Source organism: Pinus tabuliformis, chromosome 4_1 (genome assembly GCF_031772625.1).
Source record: "Pinus tabuliformis cultivar Carrire ecotype Pingquan chromosome 4_1, CPIR1, whole genome shotgun sequence".
Lineage (NCBI taxonomy): Eukaryota > Viridiplantae > Streptophyta > Pinopsida > Pinales > Pinaceae > Pinus > Pinus tabuliformis.
Window position 1 is genome coordinate 332,909,192 of NC_142303.1, and position 26,423 is coordinate 332,935,614.

The following is a 26,423-nucleotide window of genomic DNA, read 5'->3' on the forward strand; positions in this document are numbered from 1 at the left end:
AGTGTTAGGATATTCCGACACATAGGAAATAGTTAAGTACAACTTGGTCTAGTATAGAGTTAGGTAAAGTGTGTTTCTTTACCATGTACATTTTGTAATTTACAATCCGATGGTCACGATATGTAGTGATCCGACGGTTCATTCTCTCCTCGGTATTACCGACACTTGATCCGTGGCTTAACACCCGATTGGTCCATGATCTCTATTTAAAGAGCATGGAGGGTCATTTGTAGGGTAATCCGTCTATGAGAGAAGCATATGTAAATTTTCATTCTTTTATTAATAAATTGCCTGAAGTGGCCGCGTTGGCTCAGGCCGTGGACTGTTTCCCTCTTTGAGGGTTTTAACCACGTTAAAATACTGGTGTATTGATCTGTGATCTGTTTGTGAGCAGTGTCCTTTAGTGTTCTGTCTGAGGAACTTACCCTGTAAATTCCTACATGGTATCAGAGCTATTTGAGGGCCGCGTCCGTTGGTGATCCAAATCTGAAGTCGGTAGAACTGCATCCGACAACCGTTTCCTAGATCTACTGTTTCTGACTGCTTTCGGGCCGAGAGGACTTCTCTGTTGTGTTGGGAGCATCTGTTCCATTGAGGAACCCCTTTCGTTTCATGCGAAAAGGTTTCCGGTAGCCCTAGCTGCGTCATTTTTAAGATCTGGAGGTATACAGTGTTTATTTGCAGTTTACAATAATTTTCTCTCTGTTTATTTCGGTTTCGGTTTATTTAGCCTTTTTTATTACCGGATCTATACCTTTCATTTCTGCGTATGCTCTTTGCCCTGCGACTCTGTGCGATCTGGGCAAATCAGAAACAGAAAGGAAGGATTTTTCTCATGTGTATGCTCTTTTCCGCTGCGCCTTAGTGTGATCTCGGAAAATCATAAACATTGAGGAAAATATTTAGTTTCTGGCTAAAGCTAACTTTGAGCCGAAAGGTTCGTTTTTGAAAATATCTAGTTTCTGGCTAAAGCTAACTTCGAGCCGCAAGGTTCGTTTTTTGGGGGGCGGATTTTTCATTTCCGCACATTCCCGCACTTCATCAGCGACTTCATCGGTGACTTCATCAAATTTTCTTCAAAAAGCCATAACTTCTTCATCCGGAAGCTGTTTTCAGAACCGTTTTTTTTTTAAACAGCCTAATTTTTTGAGATCTTTCCATTGAAACACTTAGTTTCAACATCTAGAGCTTCAGTTTTTTTTTAAAATGGAAAGTCCATGCCAAGTTATTCTTGACAGCACCAACTACTTCCAATGGTGGTCCTACATTGTGGATTTACTTAGAAGTAAAGGTCTTTACAGAATAGCCACAGGCCAAGAGACCAAACCGAAAGATGAAGATAAGGCAGCTAAATGGGAAAATAGGCAAGACCAAGCACGTGGGTTGATAGGGATGTCTATTTCTCCAGATCTTAGATTCCATATTGCAGAACTTGATACTCCTGATGAAGCAATGAAACAGATTACTAAAGTCTTTGGAATTAAAAATGAGCTTAAAGCCCATCAACTTGAAAATGAATTGCTTACATTGGACCCCAATAATTTTTCTTGCATTGAAGATTTTTTGTCCAAGTTCAAGACCCTTAGACTTCTCTTGGAAGGTGTTAAGGTTAAGAAAGAAGATAGTAGCCTTATCTACTCCATTCTTACTAAGTTGGGACCAGCCTATTATGTGTTTGTTTCCACCTTCCATTCTACAAGAGAAGCCTTCATTTCTCGAGGACAAACTCTTACACCTTGGTCTTCTTCATCTTGGAAACCCTTCTAAGAAAGCGTTAGCCACCCAGTAGCAACCAAATCCAAAGAATCCTAAGAAGTTGTATCCTAAAAAGAATGGTCCTAAACCAAACAAGGGTCCTAAGCAATTTCAACGTCAAAATTAAAAATCATTTCAACAAAATGATAAGACAAATAAAAACAAAGGGAAGAAGACTGATAGACATTGCAACTTTTGTAATCGAGATGACCACTTAGAATCCAAATGCTTTAAGAAGATGGAAGCCTTGGAAGCAGCAATGAAGAAGCATAACATCCATTTGGAGCACTCTTCAACTTCAACTTCATCTTCAGGAATGGCACTTTCTGCATGTGGTTGTCAAGCATCTCGGTCTGGCTATGCACTAAATGTATCTTCTTCTTCTCATTCTCATGAGTGGCTCATTGATTCTGGAGCTTCTTATCACATGGCCAAAAACAAAGCCATGTTTTCTTCTTTAAATGATTGTAACACCAAAAATATATATGTTGGTGATGATATATCTCTTAGTGTTGTAGGGACTGGAACTGTTCATATAGACAATGGTCAGTTTAATGATGTATTATGTGTTCCAACCTTATCCTGCAACCTTCTATCTGTATATCAGATAACCCATTCAGGTGAAGGTAAAATCGTTGAATTTTCACCTCACGATGTTGTAATTAAGGACCTAAGAGATCCTAGACAGATTTTAGCTACTGGCATTGCTGATGATTCTACAAGGTTGTATAAGTTTCACAACTTTGGGTCATCAAATCTTACCTCAGTATTTGTTGCTCATAATGATGAAGTGAGCAAACTTTGGCATGAGCGATTTGGTCACTTAAACTATCGCTCTCTTCAGAATCTATGTAAAGAAAATATGGTGACAGGTCTTCCAATGGTATCTTGCAGAGATGGTGTTTGTTCCGAATGTGTACTCAGAAAACATCATAGGGATAGTTTTGAAAAACGTGCCTCTTGGCACGCCTCAGCCCCTTTACAGCTTGTGCATAGTGATTTATGTGGTCCACTTCTAGTTGCTTCATTCTCTGGCTACAAGTATTTCTTAACTTTCATTGATGATTTCTCCAGACGCACTTGGGTATACTTCTTAAAACTCAAGAGTGAAGTATTTAACATGTTCTTGGCCTTTAAGGCCTTTGTTGAAAAACAATCTGGACATCAAATTCTTAAGCTAAGATTTGATAATGGCGGAGAATATGTTAAAAACACATTCATCAACTTTTGCACTGAGAATGGAATTCAAATGCAACAACCTGTTCCATATACTCCACAACAAAATGGTGCAGTTGAAAGGAAGAATCACACCTTAAAGGAAATGGCTAATTGTATGCTTCAATCTAAAGGACTTAGTCTTAATTATTGGGCAGAAGCAATTAACTGTGTAAATTACATAATAAATCACACTCCTACTAAGGTTTTAAAGAATATCACTCCAGAAGAAGCATGGAGCTCAATTAAACCAGATGTAAGTCACTTTCGTGTTTTTGGAAGTGAAGCATGGGCCCATATTCCAGATGAGAAACATAAAGCTTTAGAACCTAAAAGTGAAAAATGTATTTTTGGATATTCTGAAGATGTCAAAGGATATAGACTTATTCCACTTAAGTCCAAAAATGTTATCATTAGAAGAGATGTAAAGTTTGCTGAAAATATATCGGCCTGCGAGCCTAGTTCGACGGATGTGCCACCTCTCCCTATCTCTTCTACTTTTGAAAATATTTCTTCTCCAGATGATGAAAGTGAGGATGAAACTCCTCCCCCACCTTCTCAGGATCCTCCTTCAGCTCCTCAGCTTCCAAAATGGGTCCGTGCTACTCGGGATGCAGCAGGTGATCTTGCCGGTGATCCTACAGATCAGCGACGTACACGTTCTCAGTTCAAGAGAGCCTCTTCTTTACTGGGTCAAGCTTCAGTGAATTATGATCCTGACACCTTTGCAGAAGCTTCAGACCATCCAGATTGGGAAGCAGCTACGAATGAAGAATATCATTCATTATTGGCAAATGATACATGGGATATTGTTCCTCTACCAAAGGGACGAAAACTTGTTAGATGCAAATGGGTTTACAGAACCAAGTATGGACCAGATGGGAAAGTTGATAAGCATAAAGCTCGTCTTGTTGCTAAGAGTTTTTCACAAGTTGAAGGCATTGACTACACTGAAACCTTCTCCCCTGTTGCCAAAATGAACTCTATCCGCCTTGTTCTTTCCCTTGCTGCCTCTTTCAAATGGGAAGTCCATCAGATAGATGTTAAATCTGCCTTCTTACATGGGGACTTGCATGAATAAATCTATATGGAACAACCTATTGGCTTTATACAAACAGACTCCAGCCTTGTATGTCGACTTAAGAAATCCCTTTATGGTCTCAAGCAAGCTCCTCGAGCTTGGTATGCCAAAATGGATAACTTTCTTTTAGAAAATGGCTTTTCTAGGTGTCATTCTGACAATACTGTATACACCAAGAAAGTGGGCAAGTCCCTTATCATTCTTGTTCTTTATGTTGATGATCTTATCTTGACTGGTAGTGATCCCAACCTCATAAACCATGTGAAGTCTAGCCTTAAAAGGAAGTTTGAAATGACAGACTTAGGACACTTACATTATTTTCTTGGTCTTCAAGTCTTGCAATCCAAAGAAGGTATTTCCCTTTCCCAGTCCAAGTATGCTTGTGATATACTATGCCATTTTCAAATGGAATACTGTAAGCCAGCCCCTTCTCCCTTTCAGTCTGGAGTCAAACTTTCAGTCACTTGTACTTCTCCTGAAGTTGATGCTACCTTATACCGTCAACTTGTAGGAAAACTTTTGTATCTAACCCATACTCGTCCTGACCTTTCCTTTGTTGTTGGCCTTGTTGCTCGGTTTATGCAAAACCCACATGAAAGTCATTGGAAAGCAGCTAAAAGAATACTTCATTATGTTCGAGGTACAGTTTAGTTTGGGATTCATTACAGTGCCGAAGCATCTCCTCTATTGGTTGGTTTCACTGATTCCGATTGGGCTGGTGACCCTGATGATCGGAAGTCTACTGCAGGTTATGTGTTCACTCTTGGTTCAGGACCTATTACATGGGCTTGCAAGAAACAAGGTGCCATTTCTCTTTCTTCAGCAGAAGCAGAGTATCGTGGTGCCGTAGAAGCTAGTAAGGAAGCCTTGTGGCTTCGTCAGATCCTGTCAGAGTTTGGCTTTCAGCAGCAGCATCTGACTACACTTTGGTGTGATAATCAAAGTGCCATTCAACTATGCAAAGATCCAGTCCAACATCAGCGCAGAAAACACATTGAACTGCACATGCACTTCATTAGAAAGTTCATTCATGACCATGTTCTTGAAGTGCAATATTGTTCAACAGATGATCAAGTTGCAGACATCTTTACAAAGGCTCTCACAGAGGCGAAGTTCACTAAACTTTGATTTATGGTTGGAGTTCAGGAAGTCATCACTAAGGGGGGATAGGCTCTAGTGCCTCCTTCCTTCTCCTATTGTGTCATATTTGTAAATCCTTCAATCCTATCCCAAGTTGTTCTTAAGGGGGGATGTTAGGATATTCCGACACATAGGAAATAGTTAAGTATAACTTGGTCTAGTATAGAGTTAGGTAAAGTGTGTTTCTTTACCATGTACATTTTGTAACTTACAATCCGACGGTCACGATATGTAGTGATCCAACGGTTCATTCTCTCCTCGGTATTACCGACACTTGATCTGTGGCTTAACACCCGATTGGTCCATGATCTCTATTTAAAGAGCATGGAGGGTCATTTGTAGGGTAATCCGTCTATGAGAGAAGCATATGTAAATTTTCATTCTTTTATTAATAAATTGCCTGAAGTGGCCACGTTGGCTCAGGCCGTGGACTGTTTCCCTCTTTGAGGGTTTTAACCACGTCAAAATACTGGTGTATTGATCTGTGATCTGTTTGTGAGCGGTGTCCTTTGGTGTTCTGTCTGAGGAACTTAACCTGTAAATTCCTACACTAAGACTGTCTCATGTGATAGGTAAAGTCACTACCTTGGAACTGTGAGAAATAAACTCAGACTAGTGATATTATAGTCTAGAACAAAGGACAGTATTCTATGATTAGAACCTTGGCTTTGAAGAACAACAAGTTCGTATTTGTTCTTGAATTTGCAAGGAATACTTGAAGAACATAAGCCTTGAAGACATTATGCTTAGATAAAGTCCTCATGGAGTAACCTTGGAGATTTTGTTTGGGTACCATGAAGAGCTACGGAGACACCTTCATGATAAAGAAAGGTTGTCATTGATGAAGTGACGTGGAGATTAAGTGGAGGCATTGCTGAAGATAGACAGGGCTCGTTGTAGAAGATATTGGGAGCCATAAAGAATCATCAAACTTATCTTGATGAATTACAGCTGAGGGTTGGAGCCCTATAGGATAGGAGTCCTCAAAAGACCAGGTTGGAGCTTGTACCAGAGATAGGGTTGGATCCCTAGAGGTTGGTGCCTCAAAGTTTACAAGGTTGGAGCCTTGGAAAGTCCAAGTTGGTGCTCGACAAAAATACAGGTTGGAGCCCGGGAGATTGAAGATTGGTGTCTTCATCTAGGGTTGGAGACCTACACATTATTGTATTGGATTTATTGTAAAGAGGATTGTAGTCCTCATCATTGATTAATAAAATTATTATTCTATCATTGTTCATTTTGTGTTCTAATTATAAATGATCTTAACTGGTAAAAATAACAATTGAAAAGAAATGTTGATTGACCACCCTCTCAGTATTTCCAACATAAACATTATTAGATTGATATAAGATATATGAGATATTTATTGATGTCTAATTACAATTGGAGGTCTCGATATATATACATAGTCAGAGTGTCTTTTTGTTAATAGACATGTCTTTTCTTTTTATTAATTAGTTATTGATTATTTATATTTATATATATAATAATATAATATAATATAATAGATAAATATATATCGTTGTACATAATATAATATATATTATACATTTTTGTCTGGAAGGGAATACCTTTCGCTGCTATATAAAACATCAACACTCCTTCTTAGCAAGGAAGGTATTTTTCCATGATGTTCTCCTCTAGTAGTCTCAATCACACCCCCAACCCCTTCACATGGTGTGGGCAGGACTACCACCATAGTCTCAAGACTATGTTGCAAGTATTTATGTTGTTTCTCCTCTCCTAGTAGTCCCAATCACACCTAGCCACTTCACATGGCGTAGGAAAGACTAGTACTAGGCTAGTTATTACTCCCTCAGTGACTTCACATGACTGACCTAGGAAACCCTTGGCCAGTGGGAGAGTATCTGCTCATTGTAGGAGAAACATCTAAACTCCCTCTCAACGAGGGTGGACATTCTGCATCACACCAAGCTTGTATCTGAAGTATCCAAATTTCACTTTAGATAGAGGCTTGGTGAGAATGTTTGATGTATTCTTATTTGTGGATATGTACCAAAGTTCCATTGCTCCTCTATGTACCATGTCTAGGATGAAATGGTATTTGATCTCTATATGCTTTGAATTTTCATGAAAGATTGGATTCTCTTAAAACTTCACACAACTTTGATTATCACGGTATATCAAATTTGGCACTAACTCTAGATCAAATAACCCTGCAAGAAATTCCCAAAGCCACATTGCTTCACAGTTTGCATCACTAGATATTATATATTCTGCCTCTACTATATTGAGTGCCACTCACAATTTTTTTCTGCTAAACCATGAGATCATACCTTATCCAAAACTGAAGTAACATCCTGATGTGATTTTCATGTCTACTGCACTCCCTACCCAGTCAGAGTCTATATACCTTGCAGATTTACTTCATCATTTGAGACATATATGAGTCCATATCCAATTGTACCATGTAGGTACCTTAATTCATGCTTTGTTTCTACCAAATGTACATGTCTATGCTCAACCATGTACTTACTCAATGTGTTCACTATAAAGCATATATTTGGCTTGGTATTAACTAGGTACATCAAGGATCCGATCAACTATCTGTACATTGCGGGATCGACCAAATTTGAAGAAGAATCACTCATGGACTTCAACTTCGTAACCGTAGGTGTGGGCACAGACTTGCAATCCATCATCCTGAATCTCTGCAAGATATAAAATGTATACTTTCCTTGGCTAAGTAAGATCTCATCTGGTGTCTGCTACATTTATAATCCCAAGAAATAGTGCATTAAACCCAAATCCTTCATTTCAAACTCTAAAGTGAGCTCCCTCTTGCAACCATCTATGAGCTTCTCATCCATGTAAGAAACAGGTCATATACATATAGTACCAATATCAAGGGGCAACCATCTTCAACCTTGTAGTAAAGGTTGGGATCTGCATTACTCTTGGTAAACCCCAAGTTCATCAAATCACGGTCTATTTTGGCATGCCATGCCCTAGGTTCCTAATTAAGCTTGTACAAAGCTTTCTTCAATTTACAAACATGGGACTCCTTCCCATGGATCACAAAACCTTGTGGTTTCTCTATGTACACTTCTTCAATTACACCATTCAAGAAGGCAGTCTTTACATCCATCTGGAGTACGTTCCAACCCATAACATAAGCAATAGAGGTGATAGCTCTAATAGAAGTGTACCTGCCTACTAGGGAAAATGTTTCATTATAATATTTTCCCTCCTTTTGGGAGAATCCTCTAGCCCTTTCCCTTGAGAACATTGGTAAGTGAAGTATCTCAACTTCTTATAGTTGTAACACCTAATATTAGAGACATCCTTCTTATGATCTAGAACCAATCTTCTATTTTTCTTCAGATTGTTGTTTCTTCTTTCTTTTCCTTTCTTCACATGAGAAACAAGAGCTTGATTTTATTCATCATTGGTCTTGTGTGCCTTGGATATTAGTATTGATTCTTCTTGAGCACAATCTGTCCACAACTTATCAAATTTAGATAATTTCCCTCTTTCACAAATTCCTTGAACAAATGCATCCCAAGAAGAAGGAAAACCATTTAGAGTTGTAGTCACAAGCTCTGCATCATCCACTGAATTTCCAATAGCTACTAGTTGATCCTTGATGATTTGAGAAATCCTCATGAAGTAGGTAGAAACTAAATCAGATTTGTTCATCACTACATTTATGAGTTGATGCCTTAGAGTTAACTCCATGCTTGTATTCTTTCTTCCATATAATCTTGATAAGGCATCAAACATTTCCTTTGGTGTCTTTAATTCTAATACATGATGAATTAAGTGGTCTTTGATTGAATCTGACAAGATCCTCTTGGTCTTGATCACATTCATCTTATGCTTTGTCGTGGTCTCTTCCTCTTCTGGTTCTAGGAGGTCTTTCTTGACGTAATCCAAGAGCTCATCCTCTTTTAGGATGATAAGTATTCTATGATTTGGTGATCTGAAATTGTTTGTTCCATCTAGCATATCTTCTACTCTGAGATTGGACACCATCTTCTAAATGGAAATTTAAATTAACTTATTTCCAACTATGGAGTAGTGCTTTGTTTTATATGGTAGGAAATACCATGGACCAATGGTTTACCAAAACCATGGACCTATAAACCACCAACCATTAAAAAAAAATTATGAAAGAAAGTGTAAATTCTTTCTCGGTAATCAGGTTGGGACATTCAAGAGTTCCTTTGTGATGCAACATAAAATGTTTAGGAACTGGATGATGGCTAATGAGGGGGGTAGAGCTCATGCTAGGTTTTTTCCCTCATTCTTACTAAGTCCCATATATCTTTTGCATTTTTCTTTTCTTTAGTTATGGATTTATATGCTTTTATCATTCTTTCAGCTGCATTAACCTCTTAGGGAATATTTTTGGGTCCTAATTAAGAGATGTGGATGAAGGGTGCCTGTCCCAATGTAAAATGACAATCGACCCAAAGAATGGATGTGACTAATAAGGGAAATATGTAATGTGATAAGTATGGAGTATCTTCGGCATGTTACAATCAATTAGTGCCTCATATTAGTGTCCCTCCTAAAGGAAGAACTTCAAAGGAGGTCATACTAGACTAGGGCCAAAGGATAACCTCCCAGGTGAAGCATGGGAACAAGGGTACAATCTAGAGAGGTCAATCTTCCAACTTGGCCTGTGATCCATATTAGTATGCCCCAAAACATTAAATGAAAGCACATTATTACAAGATGGCTAATGTACCTTCTGAAATATGACCCATCCTCATTCATGAAGCAAGTCAAATAAGAGAGCACTAATCAGAGCATAGGTGGAGAACATTGATGCAAAGCTATTTGTGGGCCATCATTGGGCTACTGGTTGGTTCGCTATCAAATGAGGAGAAAAATGTTCTCCTATGGTTTACCCACTTTTGGTGGGTAACAATGCAAACATGACATTTTGGAAGACCTAGCCTGAACACATCTAAGGATTATATGCAAATAATTCATTGGAAATAAGAAATAAACAAAGCGGTCCACCTAGATTTGTCACTCATGAATGTTTTTTTCTTTTGGCGAAATATGTCACTCCAGGGTATTGTTGTACACTTTTTGTCAAAGTTCCAAGGAAGCAGATTTGCCAAAAAAAAATTGAAGGATCAGATCATTTTTAAGCAGTTTATTGAGTCTTTGTAAACCCATTCTGCAAATTTATAATGTAAATGATGCTAGTAAGATCGTGTGTGTATGTAACAACTTAAGCAAGCCTATTATTTTGATGAAAATTTCATCCTATGAGGTTTTTCGTCTCACTAATTCATTTGTGTTTTTAAACACAGATGGTCGACAAGGTTTTTCCCTCCAACCTAACCCCAAAGCTAGGGTGGAATTCTTCGTCAAAGTCTTAGGTGAGTCCTAGTGTTCTAGTTGAGTCTTATGTAAAAGTGATTTGAGAATTATTTAAGCTAATTGGATAAATTATTTTATTACAAATTACTTGGTCTACTAGATCATATTTTGTCACAAAATTAGGTAATTAGTTGAGGGCCTATACCGAACAAGTTTTCCCCCTTTGAGGGTTAAATTGTAAAATATCTTAGTGCATGGTACCTCATATTTAGACACCATGGCTAAAATATTAGAGGGTAAAAAAAATTATTAATCCCCTCAAGTCTCAATTAATTGAATTTTCTGGCAAAAATAAATTAAAATCCTAAGCCATAAATGTAATTAATTAGAGTCAAAATTAAATATCTAGGGAAATTAAATTTTCCAAGTGGAAATATGTATGGGTCTCAAAAGAATTAATTTTCGGAAGCCTCCACCAAGGGAATATTGGAGATTTCGAGAAAAATTGTACCCTTGGATCTTGGTGGTTAAGTCAAAGTCAATTTTTTGAAGAATTTAGTTCAAAATAATTAATTTTGAGCTAATAAAAATGGGTTAAATGAGAAATTCGAAAATTCCTCAAAAATAATTATTTCAACGACAAAGAGTAAGTATGATCAAATATTTTTCGATAGTCGAGATTATTTTGATGAGGATCAAACCAACTAGCCGTTATTTTTCCACTTGGAGGATTTATCTATAAATTAAAGAGTCATTTGAGTCTCATGCCATTTGATTTTTGGCTAAGAAAAATCCGCAGAAAAGTTGATGTAATGTTAGTGTCCCACTGGGAACGTTTTTTTGAATCATAATAAAGACTTTAGGGTGTTGTTCATGGTGTTCAATGTTCATTGATTTGTGTTATGTGCTAGGTACGAGCTTTCTTATATTGTGCTTAATTATTTTATAAGTTTGTTTTCATTAAATGGAGATAAAAACATTCTATTAATAGATTTTGGATCTATTTTAAGTGATCTGATTCGCCATATGTCTAACAAGTTTTCTTGAAAAAAATATAGTGTTTTCAGGTTCCTCAGGGCTTGAACTCCAAGTTCACAAACTGTGGGCATGAACGAACATTGTTTGGACTTCAAATATTTGTTGTGGCTTATCTAACTTCTCTAAGGTTGTAGCTTGCATCTAATTTCAAAAGTTTTGTTAGCCATTTATCTAAGAAAAACTCCAAAAATTATTATTTCTCAAAAATTATTTTAAAACCCTTATATATTTGTAAATTTTGTAAATAGATTTGTAAAGTATAATTTGTAAATTATTTCTAATTCGGGTTTTGAAGTTTTAAGATTTTTGTATATATTGGGGTTTTGGGTACTTGTGAATTTATTTTTATAGGTGAGATCAAGTGGAGAAAGATGGAATAGAGCTAGATTTAGGCCCTTAAGGGTAAGATCTAATTTCCAAATTTTTACAGAGCCAGCAATTGAAGAATTTACAGTGAATTTAAAATCTGAAGCAAATTTAAATTTTTGCAGCTGGGGTTTTGTATTTCAGCCCTGCCGAGTCCGGATAAAGCCTCTCCAAGGCCATCGTTAGCCTCCTAGGGCCATGTGTCAGCGCTAGAAGCCTCTGTGTCACCTTTTCTGGCCTCAAAGAGGCCTGGCGTCAACCCTTAGGCCTTTTTTCCCTCCCTCTTTGACCCTACATTGAAGGTTTCAGCCATTTTTGGCCTAGTCGTGGCCTGAAGAGGCCAAGGCCTCCCCCTTGACCTTGGACTGTTGCCCTTAGGTCTAGCCATAGGCTTTTCCATCCATTTCTTACCCTCTTTCTCCTCCATCCTCTTCTTCAATCTTTGCTCTCCCTTCTTGGCTTCCTTTTGGCCCTCATTCAACCCTAAACCCTAGCCGCTAGCCCTTAGAGGGCCTTCTCCCTTCAGCGTCAAGCCTTCTTGGCCTTCTTCCGCCTCCTTTTCCACTTCCTTCACCTCCTAAGCCTTCTCTTGCCCAATGCTATCCCTACTGGGCCTAACATTGGCCTCTTTGGCCCTAATTTAACCCTTATTGCATTTCTGAATTTTTTTGGGACTAAAGCTTGGTGTATTTTGTAGAAAATTTGGCTCAAAAGCTTGCTTTTCAGGTGGCAACTTCATTGCAAAATTTTGACATATTTGGGTAGGGTGATATATAAGGCCTTGGGCCTAGGGTTTTCTCTCTAAACATTATTTTCCTCATTGTTTTGTTCCAATTGTAATATATCCTTCATAACAGTGAATTAAAGGCCTTAAAAACACATCTAATTGGTCAAAACATTTCAAAATTGCATAGTAAAATTTTCATAAATTTTGGCCACGAGCATTGAGGATCTATCCTAGATCTAGTTTTTAGCTTGCTGGAAAATATCTGCATAATTGAAAAATCAGATATGATATTTTCTCAATATTGCATCTTAAAGGGCTAAAAAATTCAATTTTTTAGATTGGCAATCTCACTCTAAGTTTTGGGCATATTTTGGCACTTGTTAACGCACTAATAAATCACATTTACTTACTGCTCTAATAAGTGTTTCGAATCAAATATAACAATTAGTAACTCATCATAAGTGGGCTAAAATTCACTAATTTACATTGACAAGTCATCAAATTACTCATTGGTCATCTTATGATTCATATGTTTGGTAATTTTCTTATTTTAAAATGAGATATTTATTGTTGTCCCATATTGCATCATAAGTATCTCTTCATGATTTACTTGGTTCATAGTGGTTTATGTTGTTAAGCTTTAACAATTGTTTGTCTTGTGATAGATTTTAAGAATTTGTTAACTTGGCACTAAAATCACTCACATATCTAAGTTCTAATCAATTAACTTTGGGCATTTGAAATTTAATTGGCATTGTGGCATTAGCATAAGATCATTATTGGAATATCTTGAGTAATTATTGACATGTATTGACAATCATTGATTAATTAATAAGTGGATGATTTCCCTAAGTTCTTTCAAATGTTATGATTGATTAAGTATCTTGTGGATTGATTTATTGTTGGCACTAATTTAATTGGCACTTCCTTAGTTGTGAGATTGCATATAGCTCATTGATAAATACTCTTGTTGTTAAGGATTCATCATAACTTAAAGTACTTGAACATTAACCTAATCTCAAACTAAAAATTTCACTCATCATCATTGCATAAAGCATTCTAGTCTTAGTCTTGCACCTGATAACTTACCTTCAAGCATAAGCTTGGTTGGTAGAATCTTTGGAGAACCCTTTCTCGTTCACCTTGAGGGATTGATCATCTTATTTCCCTCACCTTTAGCACGTCGACATTTAGGTTGGTTTCCTGTTTGGGTGGCGACTCCACTTATTCAACCATTCACAAGAGCTTATTCTAGAAGGAATCCTTGGTTAACCCCACTCCTTATCTTGAAAAGGTTTTAAGAGCTCGATTAAACAAATCACATTCTAGAGAGAAATTAAATTTTCTCGAATAGGAGGTTCTCCTTGATCTCCATTTGCTTTTCATTAATCCTATAAATCAAGACATCATGGGTGATTATGATAGGCCTTGCAACTTCACCAACATCCAAGGATATCTGCATGATTTGCCAAATGAGTCTATTATGATCAAACTACCAATCTTTGAAAGAAACAATGCCATCAATGTTGAAGCTCATATAAAAAAGTTCAACTCCTTCATCCAGAGATATGCTCATTCCACTGCCTACAACCATGAAGATGTCAGGATGAAGTTGTTTGTTTTATCATTGGAGGATAATGCTCTTGACTAGTTTCATGATAAAGCAGACAATGCCTTTGACTCCTTAAGAACCCTCACTGATGCATTTAAAGACAAATATGGGGATAAGAGGGAAGGAAAATACTTAGTCAAAGAGTTGAATACTATAAAGAAAAGAGAAAATGAAACAGTCGAAGAATTCAACCAAAGATTTAACGGTCTTCTAAAAGATATGACTCAAGATTATAGGCCTCTTGACAAGACAATCTTGGAACAATATCTCAAAGCTTTTAATAGTGACACTCAATATGAAATTAGACGTGCCAAGCTCGTTACCTTAGCTGCTACCCAGAATACAGCTGAAGAATTGGAAAAGGATAGAAAAGCTTCAGGTAAATCAGAGGTCCCAGGTTTTGATAGAGGTCTAGTTAAATCTAAGGGAAAGGAAATAAAAGAAGAAGAGTCAAATTTAGTTAAAGAATTAATTTGAGTAATCAAGGAAATGAAGATAGAGTATGCCAGACAAATAAGTGATATACATGCTAGAATGATTTAGATGCAAAAGACACAACCTAGAAGTAACAATCTGTGGCCTAAAAGAAATCCTCAAGTTGAGCAAAGACCTCCTGATCCTCAAATCAATATGTTTAGGAGGGAGTTCCATTTGCCTTTAGAAGATTGGATAGAAGTTATGAAAAATAGTCGTAGTGTTGAAACTCTTAATTTGAATAATGTCGAGAGTGAGAATAACGATTGGCTTGAAGAACAATCTACACAAGGCATCGAGGAAGAAATTTCTAATATCCTAAAGAATAATCCATATTTTAATTTAGAAGAATGGATCAACCATGTAAGAATTGACATGCCTATAAAAGAGATCATCAAGAATCCAACTCAAGGGCATGAAGTTAGAGAAACTATCAAGCCCCATCAAGAAAATTCGCTTAAAAAGGAAGAATCGCAGGTTCCCTTGTCATGCTCACCATGTAATAGTCTTGATAAATCCGAAAGGGTCCCAGGAGGGGTCTCTCAACCCAAAGATCCCGTGAAGGAACCTGTTGTACTGCAGTCTAGCATGGGAAATTATGTTGTCCTTTTTTATCCCATGGTCTTTCTTGATAGTGATGAAGAATCTAAGGACCATATATGGCACATGAGTTTTGACGGTGCTCGCTCTAAACCTGGAAAAGGGGTTGGGATTGTTTTGACCTCACCTTCAGGACATATTTTTAAATTTGCTTTCCGGTTAGAGTTTGAGGAAACTAACAATATAGTTGAATATGAAGCTTTGTTGATGGGCCTTGAAATAGCCAGAGATCCCAAAATAAAATTTGTAAGTGTAAAAGGAGATTTTGATCTTGTCATCAAACAGGTTAAGGGTATTTTCTCATGCAAAAGTGACAGACTTAAGAAGTACAAAAACATCGTATGGGATGCCATTGAATTATTTGATGCATTTGGTTTACAAATCATCCCTAGAGAAGAAAATGGCCAAGATGGTGAGTTGGTCGTCGTTGATTCCACCTTTCAAATTCCTTATAATCTAATAAAGGATAAGACCATGATAGAAGTTGTTTTCAAGCCCTCAGTCCCGGATAATGTTGAGCATTGGTAAGTGTTTGATGATGAAAAATAGATCATCCACTTTCTTAATCATTTGGATGAATTTGAAGATTCTTGTTCCAAAGAAGAAGAATCTAATGCCAAAAGTAAAGATAGGGTAAACCCCATTTTTGGGAATATGGTGGCCATGGAACAACTCTTTAATAGGAATGATGCCACCAAAAGGGTTGATGATAGGAAGATGGATCCTGGTGAATTCATTGAAGTTAACATTGGTTTTCTTGAAAATCCTAAAATGGTTAAAATAGGTAAAGGGGTTTCTGAAGAAGAGAAAGAAAATTTGATTGATCTGCTTATTGAATACTGCAATGTCTTAGCTTTTTCATATGATGAGCTCAAAGGTTATAGAAAGGATGTTATAGAACATACTATTCCTTTGAAAGATGAAGATGCTAAACCATTTAAGCAGAAACTTAGGCAAATTAATCCTAAGTTAGCTCCTCTTGTTTAGAAAGAATTACAAAAAATGCTTGTTGCAGGTATCATCAGACAAACTCGACATTCTTCTTGGTGCTCCAATTTGGTGATTGTTAGAAAAAAGAATGGTACTATCAGATTGTGTGTGGATTTCCAAAATCTTAACTTGGCTTGCAAAAAAGATAATTATCCTTTTCCTAATATGGAAAACATGCTTCAAAGGATAACAAGATCTGGTATGATGTCATTATTAGATGGATTTTCTGGTTACAATCAGGTCTGGGTTAAGGAGGAAGATCGGCATAAGACTACCTTCACCACCCCTTGGGGTACTTTTGAATATCTCAGAATGCCTTTTGGGTTAACAAATGCAAGGGATACTTTTCAGAGAGCTATGGATTATGCTTTTAAGGAATTGATTGGAAAAATCATTGAAATTTACCAAGATGATCTCACTGTTTTTTCAAAAGATGGTAAGACTCATATAAACCATCTTAAGCAAGTTTTTGACAAGTGTCGAGAATTTGGCATATCTTTAAATCTCGCCAAATCAGTGTTTGGGGTTACCGAAGGAAAATTATTGGGGCACATCATTTTTAAAGATGGTATTAGGATTGACCCTGAAAGAGTTGAATTTATTCAAAAGATTCCTTTACCGCACAATCTTAAGTCCCTTTAATCTTTCCTGGGAAAACAGATTTTCTAAGGAGATTCATTCCAAACTATGTGGAAATTTCTAAACCTATCCAGTGTTTACTAAAGAAGGATGGAAATTTTTTATGGAAAGATGAGGGTAAAAAGGGGTTTCAAGACATTAAAGATGTTATAGCTAAAGATCTTATCTTGGTCAGCCCAGATTATTCAAAGGATTTTATGGTCTTTTCATTCGCGTCCGAAGATACTATAGCAAGTGTCCTATTACAGAAAAACAAGGAGGGTCATGAGCAGCCGATAGCCTTCATGAGCAAATCCTTGCAGAATTCAGAATTGAAGTATAGCATTATGGAAAAGCAGGCTTATGCATTGGTCAAGTCCCTTGAGCATTTCAGAACATATGTGGGTTATTCCAAGATTATTTCTTTTGTTCCACATTCTGCCATTAAGGATATATTGACTCAAACCGACTTCTTAGGGACTTGTGCCAAATGGGTAACTAAAATTCAAGAATATGATCTTGAGATCAAACCAACCAAGCTTGTCAAAGGTCAAGGATTAGCTCAGATGTTAACAAAAAGTAATGAGAAAGCTTTAGAGATGGTTTTCCATAATGAAATAGTTGAACCTTCTATCTCCCCTGAGCTTCAGAAATTGGAAAGGATTGAGTGGTATAAAGACATTATTTATTATTTGATAAATCTAACATGTCCTAATCACTTGGTAGCCCATAAGAGGAGGGCTCTCAGATTAAAAGCATCCAAATATTGTGTCTTAAAGGATGGCCTTGGATGGAGAAATCTAGATGGGATAATACTCAGATGCATTGATGAGGATGAAGCTAAGAAGCTTATCACTGAGTTCCATGCAGGATTTTGTGGAGGGCACTTTGCAACAAAAACCATGACCCACAAGATGTTGCTTGCAGGATATTATTGGCCCACCATTTTTTAGATGTGCATAAATTTGTCAAAAAATGTCAGGAATGCCAACTTTTCACAAGAAAGCGGAAATTAGCAGCATTGCCTCTCCAGTTGGTCGTAACTGAAGCCCTTTTTCAGTGATGGGGGTTGGACTTCATTAGTAAATTTAACCAAAGTTCTAGTAATGGTTATTCGTGGATTTTGATTGCAACATATTACTTTACGAAGTGGGTTGAGGCCATCCCAACAAAGCATGCCATTGAGAAGGTTGTCATGGATTTTCTTGAGAATCATATTATCACTCAATTTTATGTTGCAGCCAAAATTACAACTGATAACGCCAAAGCATTCAACTCTTCCAAGTTTTCTTATTTCTGCTTCAAGTATGACATTATTCTATCTCATTCCTCAAATTATTATCCCTAAGGAAATGATCTTGCCGAATCAAGTAACAAAAACTTGAGCATTATCCTTATGAAAATTGTGTGGGATAATAAGTGATCGTGAGACGGTAAGATCAAGTATGCATTATGGGCAGACATACTCACGAAGAAAAGAGCCACTAGGAAAAGTCCTTTTGAACTTGTTTACGGTTTGGAAGTCACCTTGCCTGTCCATCTCAAGCTTCCAGCCTATCAGCTCCTTCAACATTTTACAAAAGACAAAGATGATGTACAGAAAAGACTTGATCAGAATATGGAACTAGATGAAGCCTGCATGAATACTTTTGATAACATATGTTAAAACCAAGCCAAAACAAAGAAAGGGTTTGAAAAGTCATCATGAACATGTCTCTACGGATTGGGGATATGGTGTTATTATGGGATCGCAGAAATGAAAAGCTCGGTAATCATGGAAAGTTCAATAGTCTATGGCTCGGGCCATACATCATCAAAGGGATCGTTGGGGTACATTCTTTCTATTTGAACACTTTGGAAGGTGATCTTGTGGACCTACCAGCAAATAAGCAGATGCTCAAACTATATTACCGGGATGACGTATGATGCCATAGAGCATCATTTGTATAGTATCTCTAACCCTACTCTTTTTTATTTCATGTCATTAGCTAGTTTTATTTCATGCATTTGTCTTTTTTATTCAGTTTGTTACAGCAAATTTTTTCTATCCCAATGAAATATACTATGTATACATGATGATTTCGATTTTGAATGGATATCTATTTGATGGATTTATGTTTTCTTGGATGAAGAATTCTGGGGTTCCCACACCACTTCATGGAAATGTGTCCCCACATGGAGCCACATGTTGCACATTTTTGTCAAAGTTCCAAGGAAGCAGATTTGCCAAAAAATTTCAAAGGAGCGGATCATTTTTCAGCAGTTTATTGAGTCTTTGTAAACCCATTCTGCAAATTTATAATGTAAATGATGCTAGTAAGACCGTATGTGTATGTAACAACCTAGGTAAGCCAATTATTTTGGCGAAAGTTTCATCCTCGAAGGTTTTTCGTCTCACTGATTCATTTGTGTTTCTAAACACAGATGGTCGGCAAAGTTTTTCCTTCCAACCTTACCCCAAAGCTAGGGTGGAATTCTTCGTCAAAGTCTAGGTGAATCTTAGTGTTCTAGTTGAATCTTATATAAAAGTGATTTGGGAATAATTTAAGCTAATTAGTGAAATTGTTTTATTACAAATCACTTGGTCTACTAGATCATATTTTGTCGCAAAATTGGGTAATTAATTGAGGATCATACCAAACAGGTTTCCCCTTTGAGAATTAAATTGTAAAAAATCTTATGTAAAAAATATCTTAGTGTATAGTCTCTCATACTTAGACAACATGGTTAAAATATTAGAGGGTGGAAAAAAATATTAATTCACTCAAGTGTCAATTAATTAATTTTTCTGGCAAAAATAAATTAAAATCCTAAGTCATAAATTTAATTAATAAAAGTCAAAATTAAATATCTAGAGAAATTAAATTCTCCAAGTGGAAAAATTCGTAGGTTTCAAATGAATTAATTTTTGGAGGTCCCCCAAAAAGGAATTTTGAAAATTTCAAGAAAAATTGGACCCTTGGACCTTAGTGGTTAAGTCAAAGTCAATTTTTTGAGGAAATTAGCTCAAAATAATTAATTTTGAGGTAATAAAAAATAGATTAAATTAGAAATTCGAAAATTCCTCAAAAATAATTATTTCAACAACATAGATTAAAATATGATCAAATATTTTTCGACGACCGAGATTATTTTGACGAAGATCAAGACAACTAACCGTTATTTTTCCACTTTGAGGATTTATCTATAAATTAGAGTCTTTTGAGTCTTCAGCCATCTGATTTTTGGCTAAGAAAAATATGTAGAAAATTTGATGTAACGCTACTGTCCAGCTGGGAACGTTTTTTTGAATCATAATAAATACTTTGGGGTGCAGTTCATGGTGTTCAGTGTTCATTGATTTGTGGTATGTGTTGGGTACGGGCTTTCCTATATTTTACTTAGTTATTTAAAAAAAAAAATTTCATTATATGGGGATAAGAACATTCTGTTAAAAGATTTTGGGTCTATTTTAGGCGATCTTATTCGTCATATGTCTAACAAACTTTCTTGAAAAACATATATGGTATTTGTAGGTTCCCCAATCCTTCAGCTCCAAGTTCACAAACTGTGGGCATGAACTAATCTTCTTTGGGAGTCCCACCTTCAAACATGTGATCATGACAAATGGTTGAGGGACCACATGGTTGGCTCAAGTGACAGAGAAAAGGCACAACGAGCTAGTTGGTGGCTACAAGGGGTTACTGACTACTGGCTGAGAACCATCATGGAGAAAAACATTTCTCCTAGGGATATCACCCACAAAGTGGTGGGTAACATTTTGCTCCAATTGGGACATGATCTCTCAGAAAAGTGGGCAAACCTACTCGAACGAGAGGTCATGAGAACAATAACAATCTCTTGGTTACCGTAGACATGTTACCTTCACATACAAAGACTAAACCCACGGGGAAACATGTTTCTATCGTGTCTTATGATCACCCATGCTTAATGTTAGACCGTAAAATCAACAGAAAAATAAAATATGCAATTTTTTTTTTTATCTAAATGTAGCTAAACTACCATGAGAAATATCATATGATTTTCACTCTAATTCGAAAATCAGCATGCAATGCAGCCTACTCTACCATGCATATAGTACAACGTCAAGTATCAAGGAAAGGGGTGATATGACTTAACTTTTCTGGTTGTGGCCATAGTTCATCGTTGAGTTTAGCCATGTAATAATAGTCCTCCCCAACTTTCCCATGAATCTTGACAAGCATTGGGTCTTTATCGATCAAGGCCAAGCCCCCGACCTTGTACTCATTTGTAAGCTTCCACCTTTTGCTAGTATTATGATTTGGTCATTTGAGAATGTGGGCTTCTTGTGAAGGGAGCATAGGAGACAGGTTCTCGATATCATGTGTCTTATAGTATGGGATTGGTCAAGGCTCAATCACATGAGAAGGGTAGGAAGGCTCCCTATATAGGACAAAAGGGGTTCCATCAGTTTGTGGGATAGTAGCATATGACCAGTCCATTTGGACATGACCTCCAACATTGGCTCCCCATTTCCTTGATAAGATCACCCCCCATGTAAGAATTTATAGGGTAAGTTCCTCAGACAGAACACCAAAGGACATTGCTCACAAACAGATCACAAATCAATAAACCAATATTGTTGACGTGGTTAAAACCCTTAAAGAGGAAAACGGTCCATGGCCTAAACCAACGCAGCCACTTAAGACAATTTATTAATAAAAGAATGAAAATTTACATAAGCTTCTCTCATGAACGGTTACCCTACAAATGACCCTCCATGCTCTTTAAATAGAGATCATGGACCAATCGGGTGTTAAGCCATGGATCAAGTGTTGGTAATACCGAGGAGAGTATGAACTGTCGGATCACTTCATGTCTAGAACATATTGTGACCGTTGGATTGTAAATTACAAAAGTACATAGTTAAGAAACACATTTTACCTAATTCTACACTAGACCAAGTTATATTTAACTATTCCCTGTGTGTCGGAATATCCTAACATCCCCCTTTAAGAACAACTTGGGATATGATTGAAGGATGTACAAATATGACACAATAGGAGAAGGAAGGAGGCACTAGAGCCTATTCCCACTTAGTGACAACTTCCTGAACTCCAACCATAAATCAAAGTTTAGTAAACTTCGTCTCTGTGAGAGCCTTTGTAAAGATGTCTGCGACTTGATCATTTGTTGAACAATATTTCACTTCAAGAACATGGCCATGAATGAGCTTTCTGATGAAGTGCATGTGCACTTCAATGTGTTTGCTGCGCTAATGTTGAACTGGATCTTTGCATAGTTGAATGGCACTTTGATTATCACACAAAAGTGTAGTCGAATATTGCTGCTGAAAGCCAAACTCTGACAGAATATGACGAAGCCACAGGGCCTCCTTACTATCTTCTACGGCACCACGATATTCTTCTTCTGTTGAAGAAAGAGAAATGGCACTTCGTTTCTTGCAAGCCCATGTAAGGTCCTTAACCAAGAGTGAACACATAACCTCCAGTAGACTTTCGATCATCAGGGTCACCAGCCCAATCGGAATCAGTGAAACCAACCACTAGAGGAGATGATTTTGCACTGTAATGAATCCCAAACTGAACTGTACCTCAAACATAACAAAGTATTCTTTTAGCTGCTTTCCAATGACTTTCATGTGGGTTTTGCATAAACCGAGCAATAAGGCCAACAGCAAAGGAAAGGCCAGGACGAGTGTGGGTTAGATACAAAAGTTTTCCTACAAGTTGACGATATAAGGTAGCATCAACTTCAGGGGAAGTACAAGTGACTGAAAGTTTGGCTCCAGACTGAAAGGGAGAAGGGGCTAGCTTATAGTCTTCCATGTGAAAATGGCGTAGAAGATCACAAGCATACTTGGACTAGGAAAGGGAAATACCTTCCTTGGATTGCAAGACTTGAAGACCAATAAAATAATGCAAGTGTCCTAATTTTGTCATTTCAAACTTCTTTTTAAGGCTGGACTTCACATGGTTTATAAGGTTGGGATCACTACCAGTAAGGATAAGATCATCAACATAAAGAAAAAGAATGATAAGAGACTTGCCCACTTTCTTGGTGTAGACAGTGTTGTAAGAATGACACCTAGGAAAGCCAGTTTCTAAAAGAAAGCTATCCATTTTGGCATACGAAGCCCGAGGAGCTTGCTTGAGACCATAAAGGGATTTCTTAAGCCGACATACAAGGCTGGAGTTTGTTTGTATAAATCCAGTAGGTTGTTCCATATAGGTTTCTTCATGTAAGTACCCATGCAAGAAGGCAGATTTAACATCCATCTGATGGACTTCCCATTTGAAAGAGGCAGCAAGGGAAAGAACAAGGTGGATAGAGTTCATTTTGGCAATAGGGGAGAAGGTTTCAGTATAGTCAATGCCTTCGACTTGTGAAAAACCCTTAGCAACAAGACGAGCTTTATGTTTATCAACTTTTCCATCTGGTCCATACTTGGTTCTATAAACCCATATGCATCTAACAAGTTTTCATCCCTTTGGTAAAGGAACAAGATCCCATGTATCATTTGCCAATAATGAACGATATTGATATGAAAGAAGAAAGATTCTTCTTTCACATTCAAAAGAACGGAGGGAAGATGGGATCGGGATATTTCTCCAGGTGGATGGCCTGAAGCTTCTGCAAAGGTGTCGGGATCATAATTCACTGAAGCTTGAGCCAGTAAAGAAGAGGCTCTATCAAACTGATAACATGTACGTCACTGATCTGTAGGATCACCGGCAAGAACGCTTGCTGCATCCCGAGTAGCACGGACCCATTTTGGAAGCTGAGGAGCTGAAGGAGGATCCTGACAAGATGGGGGAGGATTGTCATCCTCGCTTTCATCATCTAAAGAAGAAATATTTTCAAAAGTAGAAGAGATAGAGAGAGATGGCACATCTGCCGAACTAGGCTCGTAGGCCAATATATTTTCAGCAAACTTTACATCTCTTCTAATGATAACATTTTTGGACTTAAGTGGAATAAGTCTATATCCTTTGACATCTTCAGAATATCCAACAAAAATACATTTTTCACTCTTAGGTTCTAAAGCTTTATGTTTCTCATCTGGAATATGAGCCCATGCTTCACTTCCACAAACACGAAAGTGACTTACATCTGGTTTAATTGAGCTCCATGCTTCTTCTGGAGTGATATTCTTTAAAACCTTAGTAGGAGTGCGATTTATTATGTAATTTGCACAGTTAATTGCTTCTGCCCAAAAATTAAGACTAAGTCGTTTAGATTGAAGCATACAATTAGCCATTTCCTTTAAGGTGTGATTCTTCCTTTCAGCTACACCATTTTGTTGTGAAGTATATGGAATAGCATGTTGCATTTGAATTCCATTTTCAGTGCAAAAGTTGATAAATTTGTTGTTAACATATTCTCTGCCATTATCAGATCTTAGCTTAAGAATTTGATGTCCAGATTGTTTTTCAACAAAGGCCTTCAGGCCAAGAATATGTTAAATACTTCACTCTTGAGTTTTAAGAAGTATACCCAAGTGCGTCTGGAGAAATCATCAATGAAAGTTAAGAAATACTTGTAGCTAGAGAATGAAACAACTAGAAGTGGACCACATTAATCACTATGCACAAGCTGTAAAGGGGCTGAGACATGCCAAGAGGCACGCTTTTCAAAACTATCCCGATGATGTTTTCCGAGTACACATCCGGAACAAAAACCATCTCTGTAAGATACCATTGGAAGATCTATCACCATATTTTCTTTACATAGATTTTGAAGGGAGCGATAGTTTAAGTGACCAAATCGCTCATGCCAAAGTTTGCTCACTTCATCATTATGAGCAACAAATACCGAGGGAAGATTTGATGACCCAAAGTTGTTAAACATATACAACCTTGTAGAATCATCAGCAATGCCAGTAGCTAAAATTTGTGTAGGATCTCTTAGGTCCTTAATTACAACATCATGAGGTGAAAATTCAACGATTTTACTTTCACCTAAATGAGTTATCTGATATATAGATAGAAGGTTATAGGATAAAGTTGGAACACATAATACATCATTAAATTGACCATTGTCTATATGAACATTTCCATTCCCTACAACACTAAGAGATCTATCATCACCAACATATATATTTTTGGTGTTACAATCATTTAAAGAATAAAACATGGCTTTGTTTTTGTCCATGTGATAAGAAGCTCCAGAATCAATGAGCCACTCATGAGAATTAGAAGAAGAAGATACATTTAGTGCATATCCAGACCGAGATGTTTGACAACTTGTTGAAGCCCCAAAAATCGGGTCGACAACAAGGGGGATACCCACCCGGTCCGGACCTTGGTTGGCAGCTCCTTATCCGTTTGGTATAGCGGGTCCGACTGGGGATAATGGGACTAGTTTCCCAATCTAAGGGGTGTGTGTGTGTGTAGAGTTGGATGATGTTGATCTAGGAGTCTTTTAATCTAATTTAATTCAAACTTCTAAACTAACTCTATGCTATTGTAATTTAATAAAAGAAAAACTACACATCTAATCTACGCTAACCCGGGGTGTATTTCTTCTGTTATGCGATCTAAAGAGATTTCGAACAATAACTGGTAATAAAGATCATTCAACTATCATAAGAATAGAAATCAATTAAGATAAACCATTCTGCATAAAAAGTTAGGCAAAACAGTTGTGAACAGCATATCGCATAATAAGTTATTCATATATCAAGCACAAATAAATGACTCCACCGTACAAAAGTGCCAAATGGTAACCCACACATTCATGCATTAACATATAAACAACTGAAAATTGCATATCACTTTAAGAATATAAGCAGAAACTGGTCAAGAAATAAAAGTACCATTTATGACTGGTTCCACTCATAAGCTTCAAGCAATAACAATTTATCTCTACTTGTTCTAACATCTACTAAGAGTACAAAAGTGCAACATCAGTAGCAGACATTAAATGCAAACTTTGATAAATCCCGATCCATCCATTTACCAAAAACCCCCTCCGAGGGTGCAAAAGTGCATGTTCTCAGGACAAGTTTTTTGACAAATTTCCGGACTCTTCTCTAAATGCCTGAGAAGGGTTTAAATACTGCTAACTAATTAATCTTAATTACATAAATTTAGGACACGATTTCAAATGACCGCCCTTCTACTAAAGCAAATTTATTTCTAAAAATTGAATCTAATTTCTAACCGTTTCTGTATTTTCTCCTTAGTGTTGTAAGCAATGCAACATTCGCCTGGGAAGAGTCGGCTGTTTGTCTTCTCCTTTCGTTTGAGTTACAAAAATAGAAATAACAAGCGCTGGCACCGCTTTCTGACAAACTGGAAGATATTTTCCTCTGGCTTGGTGTATTCGCTGTGTGTATACTTGGTAATAACCCAAATTTCTCTCAAACTGATTGTGCTGTTGCTATTTCGATTTCCGGCCTTGCGAATGACTGAACAAGTTAGGGACTTTTCTCTCTGAACAATTTTCTGTATTGAAAACTGCTTCCGTTCTTTGTTCCAGGCTTTTCTGGTGTGTTTTCCCTCTTTAGCGTTTTTCTTTTT